We start from the raw sequence: 7770 nt of genomic DNA, 5'->3' as shown, positions 1-7770 counted from the left end.
ATTAGACGAAAATTTGTTGTGGACTTTTTAACCCTTTCGACGTTAAGGATGCCTAAAGTTGTGGACATTTTTAGATTTGTCAATGATGTCAAAAGGGTTAGGGCTGAATTAGAGGGCGCGCGAACTCGCATGCGATTTTAGTTACATTGCGGACCATTGAGGTTACAATTCAGCCGACCGATCAAATGACGCAATGTAGTGAAACTCGCATGCGAGTTCTCGCACCGTCTAAATGAGCCCTTAAGGGTGCCTTCTGAGCGTGGCTCGGTTGACCATTTTAATTACTAGAATACTGTTAGCAATTGCAATATTTATTTAGTTATCACGATGTAGATCTGAACGTGGTTGTATGTAATAAAAGACAAATCGTGATACATTGTTAAATAATTGTCAATAAATTGATCCAACGAAAACAGCATTTTCTTTTTCTTACATAGTTTTGAGTAACCTTCATAATCCACATTCCACAGGAAAATTTTCGGAAACTTCATGTTTGTACCTATGAGAATCGAAATTTTCAAACTTTTTGGAAAGTTCGCAACAATGTTATGTTTATTTTCATCAAATTTCTGTCGCATGTCTGCCAACACTGCCAGGGGAAAGGATATGAAATAAAATAGATTGCGTAAATTAATAAGTTTATTTTAAAAACGTGTACAAATACCTTATAGCTGGTGTATGCGGTTGATATTGTAATACTAAATCCAATGTCTTATTACACCATAAGACATCGGCAACTCCTGCGTTCCTTAACATAACAATTACGCCTATGTAACGGGCTTACTTGCGTTCTAAACGATGCATCAGTAATATCTATGTATATTAGTCTTAAAACAACGTTTTTATAAAACCTATCGGCTGTTGCTACATCACATGTGTTTATCCTAACCGTTAACCTGTCGAATCGCACGATATGACGTCACCATAAGCGTTCTGGCTCATATATGAGCCGTGGGAGCTGACAGATTAAATAACTGTCGAAACGAAAAACGCAGAAAATACAAATATCCACTGCGCTTTTAGGACGGCAGGAAGGCGCAACGCACCAAAACTATAAGAGATGCAAATACAATGGCCAAGCTAAGGCGGATAATTCTTACAAAATTAATTTTAAAATGAAGACTGCAATAAAAATAATTGTAACATTCAAAATACGAAGGAATGTATGGGAAATGAAAACTATTGCGAGGTTACATACGATTACAACTGTCAAAACTTCTTTATGGGCGACAAGAATCTCGTCAGTTCCGGCTGACTAACCAATAATAATAATAATAATAACCAATAAAAATAATAAGTAAATCGAGATATAAACGAGAAATAAGCACACTCGCCCATCACTTCAAAAATGTGATCACGTGTAATAGTTATTCTCGATACAAGTGCGAAAAAGAGGAAATAAATTAAAACACGGTTTACTAACGAATGGGCCAAAAACGTTTCCCAAAGTATCACATCCCAAACTATGTTTCCCAAACTATCATTTCCCAAAAAAATATTTGGCAAAACAACTTATCGCAATTTTTCAGTTGGCAATAGTCTTTTTTGGCATGTTATTGTTTAGCAAATAATTACTTGGTCAAGTTTCATTTTACCAAGTATTACTTAGTCAAATGTATCATTAAGCATAACTTAATGTCCCAAAATATTACATGGCATTGGCATACAATTTACATACCAATAGAGGGCCTGCAGTATTTTTATGTTTGCTTTCATTTGAAATACTTTATCCCGACCTTGGACATGTTTTTAGCATTTTGTTTCTGTAAAGGTCAGTTCTAACCTAACCCACTTTTCTGATAGCGGTTTGGTTTTGTGAGGATCGCAGTTCAAACCTAACCTAACCCACCCAAATTACGTAGACTTATCGTACCTACTTATATTAACACGACAAATTTAGGTATTAAATTAAATAGGGATGCCTATTTGTCAAATTTGCGAAGTGACAATTTGATGAAACATCTTCTTGGAATATAATATTAGCCAATAAAAAACGTTTGCTAAATAAGTTTTTGTCCTAATAACATTTGACAAAGTAAAATCATGCCAAATGATAATTTGACCAAATAAATTATATGCGAAGTGTAACTTTGCTAAAGGTTCCTTTGGGAAATGAAACTATTGCGATAAGTTTGTTGGGAAGTGAAATTTTGCGAAAGGTATTTGGCCCAAACGAAAGTAAACCTAAAACACGACCGAAGGGAGTGTTTTAAATCGACACGAGTTGCGAATTACCTATTCGCACGTGTATCAAACGTTTTACAGTACATATGGCGCTTTAAAGTTTCGACATACGCACGAAAAGTGCTATTTTACGCACTAGTGCGGAAAAGTAGCCCCATATGTACTGTAATAGTTATTTTCGATACAAGTGCGAAAAAGAGGAAATTCGAAACGAGTGGCGATAAATTAAAACACGACCGAAGGGAGTGTTTTAAATCGACACGAGTTGCGAATTACCTATTCGCACGTGTATCGAACAACGTTTTACAGTACATATGGCACTTTAAAGTTTCGACATACGCACGAAAAGTGCTATTTTACGCACTAGTGCGGAAAAGTAGCCCCATATGTACTGTAAAATATATTTGAGTGGCCTTGTTTATGGAAAAAACTGTTTTTAATTAAATTTCATTCATTGTCGCGCCGGCATTCCACAAAATTCCAGATGCTACAAAAACAAAAGGCACTTTCAATGTAAAAATGCATCAGATTTGGCTTCAATTTCAAAAAAATCCTTACATATCAATGATGCGGCTTCGAGCCGATACCTGAGCATTTTCACTTAACTGTGCACCTTTAACGGCCTGTTAGCAATCGTTACAAAACTGACGGTCAATGTCAAATCCCATACATTTTGTCAGGCATGTAACGGTTAGACGTTACTGAAACACGACTTAGGTCGCTCTAAAGCAGGGATCGGATACCGGTATTTTTTGTATGGGAACGGAAACGGTATTTTTTCGTTCTTTGCTAATTACTTCATTTCTAATTGGGCAATCTAATAATACGAAGTCGTAACCTAAAAACACAACTGAGTCCTACATTTCGAGTATAAAATAATTCGTAAAATATGGTTATTTCTAAGTTTTTGCAAAAAACCGGTTCCGATCCCTGCTCTAAAGTGCAAGTTAAAATGAAAATGCCCACCTTCAACTTGCACCGCTACTCGCACGAAGAATTGACAGCACCATGTACCATTTACCCCATGGGTTATCAAGCTAGGGTCATGTGCAAGCTACTGTTGCTTGCACTCTGCGGGGTTCTCTTGGGGCGCCTTGTTGGGTTTCTTAGGCCGGGGTCTCCGGGGAGCTGGCTCGTCATCCTCGCTTTCCTCGGTCGAGCATTCCTCTTCCTCCTGCGTTATTAGTGAAAGGTAAGCGTGTGGCATGTTACTGTTAAGAGCCAACAGGAGCTAAGATTTAAATATTTTAGGTAAATATACCCGTCTCGCTAACGGAAGCGGCTCCTAAAACTAGTGCGATAAGGGCAAGGCGAAAAATCCTGCGTAAAAATCTCAAAAATCGAGGTTTCGTACTCGACTGTTTCCTCCTCCAAAACTTAACCAATCGTAACCAAATTTGGAAATCTAAATGATTATGACATTATCTGTGTCGGACCGTTTTTCTTTTTTGACTAATTGATGTCAGTTTTGAATAGCACGCCTCTCATTGCGGCATAGTCAATTAGGCCATTTTGGCCATTTTTGAAGGGCTCTAGCGCCTTAAAAAACAAAAATATCAAAAAAAGCAAAACGGTCCGACACAGATATTGACAATATTAATCTGTGTTGAAAAAATCATTGCTCTAGCTTCAAAACCCACGGAGGAAACAGTCGAGTACGTTTGTATGGAGAAATGACCACTCCTGTTGGCTCTTAAATTAGTTGGTTTTGACAGGCAATTGCACTGACAAGTGCAACAGTGGACAGGAAAGTTGCGCTCAAGGCGACTTTGCCCACAGTTCTATTTCATAACCTTAAATTGTCTACTTTACTCTACCTTAAATGGTCACCTCTTAACTCGTCCACATTCATATATCACCTTAGCACTGTACTGAAGACATTACGAATGTATGGTGACGTGTAACCACTATATGAACCATATAGGAATATGGACAATAATGTGGTCGAGTTAGGAAGGTGACGAAATAGGATTTTGGACGAAGTTTTCCTGAACCGAAAGTTACTCTGGTCAAAGAAAAAAGTGTGCCGAAATAGTAGTTTTACTAGATTTCACTTTCACAATTTCCGTTTAAATTGACTGGCCGTTGAGGACCTAATGCGATCTAATAAAACTGCTATTTTTACCCTTTGAACGCCAAGATCCTTTAAATGATCCGTGAAGTGTGCTCACAGCGCAATGAATCAATAGCGAGTGCAATGGCAAACACTGATAAACTTATGCTTCCATAAGTTGTTTTGTAGTTTTCACCAGGGACCGATCAACCCTTTCCGCGAGAAAAGCCTTTCAATGGGCGTCCCTTATACACGGCTAACACATTATAAGACTCTCCATTTTGAACTGCAAGCCCATTCATTTGACTTACCCTTACCGAAAAGCTCAGCCAAACATAAGGCTAGCCCTTTGCAATTGCTTACCGCTAGCCTATACGCCTTGCAATCCCTTAATAAGGGTTACCCTTATCATTAAGCGCTTTTTATAAAGCTTTCCCTTTAGTATTGTCGTAGTTTAGCCTTGCGTGAAAGAGACAGGATTAGTATATATCTACGCTAGTGTATGAAAAGGAAAGAAAATGGAATGGAATGAATGATTGTATAGGTTATCGAGGCAGGGATCGGATACCGGTATTTTTTGTATGGGAACGAAAACGGTATTTTTTCGTTCTTTGCTAATTATTTCATTTCTAATTGGGCAATCTAATAATACGAAGTTGTTACCTAAAAACACAACCGAGTCCTACATTTCGAGTATAAAATAATTCGAAAAATATGGTTATTTCGAAGTTTTTGCAAAAAACCGGTTCCGATCCCTGATCCAAGGTTTAAGAAACAATTAATGCGATAGTGAGTGATGTTAACTTGTAAAAGAATAAAAATACAACATCCTTACCTTCAGCTTGTTGCCGCATAATTTACATTGCCCGCGACTTCGTACGCGTGGATTTGTATATTGGTGGTTATTTATATTCTACAGAGTAGCTTAGAACATTATGCAGCAAAAGGTAGCAGTAGGGACGGTTAATCATAATACAACGCATGAGATTTGTCTTTCACAACCTGGCTACGCAGTTTCAAGCCCCTAGCCCCAGCGGTCGGCAATTTGCGGCTCGCGGGCCGCATGCGGCCCGTGAACCCATCACTTGCGGCCCGCGAGCTTCCTTGGCTATTTTTAACCGACTTCAAAAGAAAAGGAGGTACTCAGTTTGACCCGTATGTATGTATATGTATTTGTTCGCGATTATCTCGCGTTTGGCTGAACCGATTTTGATGCGGTATTCAGAAAAGTTTTTCTTACTTTCTGGAGAAGGTTTTAGTATACCTAGATCCGAGCTGATGCTGAACCCTGGCTGTACCTAGTGGAACTCAGGTTTGGTGCAACATACGCACACGCTGTTTTAGTCATCCGACACGTCTTGATGAGCACTTGGGAGAGCAGTACCCAAGATAGAGCTGATGCTGAACCCTGGCTGTACCTAGTGGAACTCAGGTTTGGTGCAACATACGCACACGCTGTTTTGGTCATCCCATGCGTATTGATGAGCACTTGGGAGAGCAGTACCCTAGATAGAGCTGATGCTGAACCCTGGATGTACCTAGTGGAACTCAGGTTTGGTGCAATATATGCCCACGCTATTTTGGTCATTTGATGAGCACTTGGAAGAGCAGTACCCAAGATAGAGCTGATGCTGAACCCTGGCTGTACCTAGTGGATCTCAGGTTTGGTGCAACATAGGCACATTCTAATTTGGTCATCCGACTCGTCTTGATGAGTACTTGGGAGAGCAGTACCCAAGATAGAGCTGTTGCTGTACCCTTGCTGTACCTAGTGAAACTCAGGTTTGTTGCAACATAGGCCCACGCTATGTTGGTCATCCGTCATATCTTGATGAGCACTTGGGAGAGCAGTACCCAAGATAGAGCTGGTGCTGAACCCTGGCTGTACCTAGTGGAACTGAGGTTTGGTGCAACATAGGCACACTCTGTTTTGGTCATCCGAATCGTCTTGATGAGTAGGTACTTGGGAGAGCAGTACCCAAGATAGAACTGATGCTTAACCCTGGATGTACCTAGTGGAACTCAGGTTTGGTAAAACCTACTATTTTGGTATTAATTACTTTTTGGCAGAAATTTGGTTAACGACAGGATAGGGACTGGACACGTATAGGGGTGCCATATAAAAATTATTTTGTGCTTTTCAGTGGGTTGGTTTATTGAAGGCTTTTTTTAAAGAAATTATATTACGTTATTTTGTTTTGGTTTTCTTTTTGTTTATTTTATTTATTTATTTTATTTTTTACTTTTTAGTGATAAGTACTTAAGTTATTTTAGGTTTTGGGCTAAAATACTAGTTTGTTAGGCTCTCCACTTAGTTTTAGTGTAATTCAGTATCTATTAAGTTATTATGTTTTGGTTTTCTTTTTGTTTATTTTTAATTTTTTATTCTCTTTTATTTATTTTATTTTTTAATTTTTAGTGATAGGTACTTCATTTACTTCAGGTTTTGGGCTAAAATAATAGTTTGTTAAGCTCTCCATTTAGTTTTGGGCTAGTAAGTAACTACCTACTAATGTTGGTGATGGCCTAACTCGATGATAATCGCGACAAAACACACTATGACATTTCGGTGCCAAACGATTTGTATGTACATATATTGCTCCCACTCCCACTGCCACTCCCACTTCCAGTCCCAGTCCCACTCCCATTCCCAGTCCCAGTCCGAGTCCGACTCCCACTCCCACTATTTTATCTAAATCGATTTCAGCAACTTAAATTTGTTGGTAGGTATACCGATAGCATCGCCACCTACCGGGTCCGATTGGGTTTTCAAACCTTCTCCAGACTGTAACAAGCACTTTTCTGGAAACCGCAGGCGGTTTGAAAAAAGTTGATCGACCCACCTAGTGGAACTCTGCAACATAGGCACACGACGACAAGTCGGTTAACCAAAACAAAGTGTGTCTATGTTGCACCAAACCTGAGTTCCACTAGGTATAGCCAGGGTTCAGCATCAGCTCTATCTTAGGTACTGCTTTCCCAAGTGCTCATCAAGATGTGACGGATGACCAAAATAGCGTGGGCATATATTGCACCAAACCTGAGTTCCACTAGGTACATCCTGGGTTCAGCATCAGCTCTATCTTGGGTACTGCTCTCTCAAGTGCTCATCAAGATGTGACGGATGACCAAAATAGCGTGGGCCTATGTTGCAACAAACCTGAGTTCCACTAGGTACAGCCAGGGTTCAGCATCAGCTCTTTTTCGGGTACTGCTCTCCCAAGTGCTCATCAAGATGTGACGGATGACCAAAATAGCGTGGGCCTATGTTGCAACAAACCTGAGTTCCACTAGGCACAGCCAGGGTTCAGCATCAGCTTTATTTCGGGTACTGCTCTCCCAAGTGCTCATCAAGATATGACGGATGATCAAAATAGCGTTGGCCTATGTTGCACCAAACCTGAGTTCCACTAGGTACAGCCAGGGTTCAGCATCAGCTCTATCTTGGGTACTGCTCTCTCAAGTGCTCATCAAGATGTGACGGATGACCAAAATAGCGTGGGCCTATGTTGCACCAAACCTGAGTTCCACTA

At 39.8% G+C, this 7770-nt stretch overlaps 1 long non-coding RNA gene across 1 annotated transcript; it reads left to right on the top strand.

Moving 5' to 3' along the window:
• Nucleotides 1-600: 600 nt before the first annotated feature.
• LOC134654634 (uncharacterized) lies at nt 601-1057 on the top strand. The gene is made up of 2 exons (XR_010097351.1): nt 601-890; nt 966-1057. It is a non-coding gene; the product is annotated as an uncharacterized LOC134654634 (long non-coding RNA).
• The last annotated feature ends 6713 nt before the right edge of the window (nt 1058-7770 follow it).

Source organism: Cydia amplana, chromosome 15 (genome assembly GCF_948474715.1).
Source record: "Cydia amplana chromosome 15, ilCydAmpl1.1, whole genome shotgun sequence".
NCBI classification, from domain to species: Eukaryota; Metazoa; Arthropoda; class Insecta; order Lepidoptera; family Tortricidae; genus Cydia; species Cydia amplana.
The sequence above is the reverse complement of the archived record's forward strand: the minus strand, read 5'-3'. Positions and strand labels throughout refer to the sequence as shown.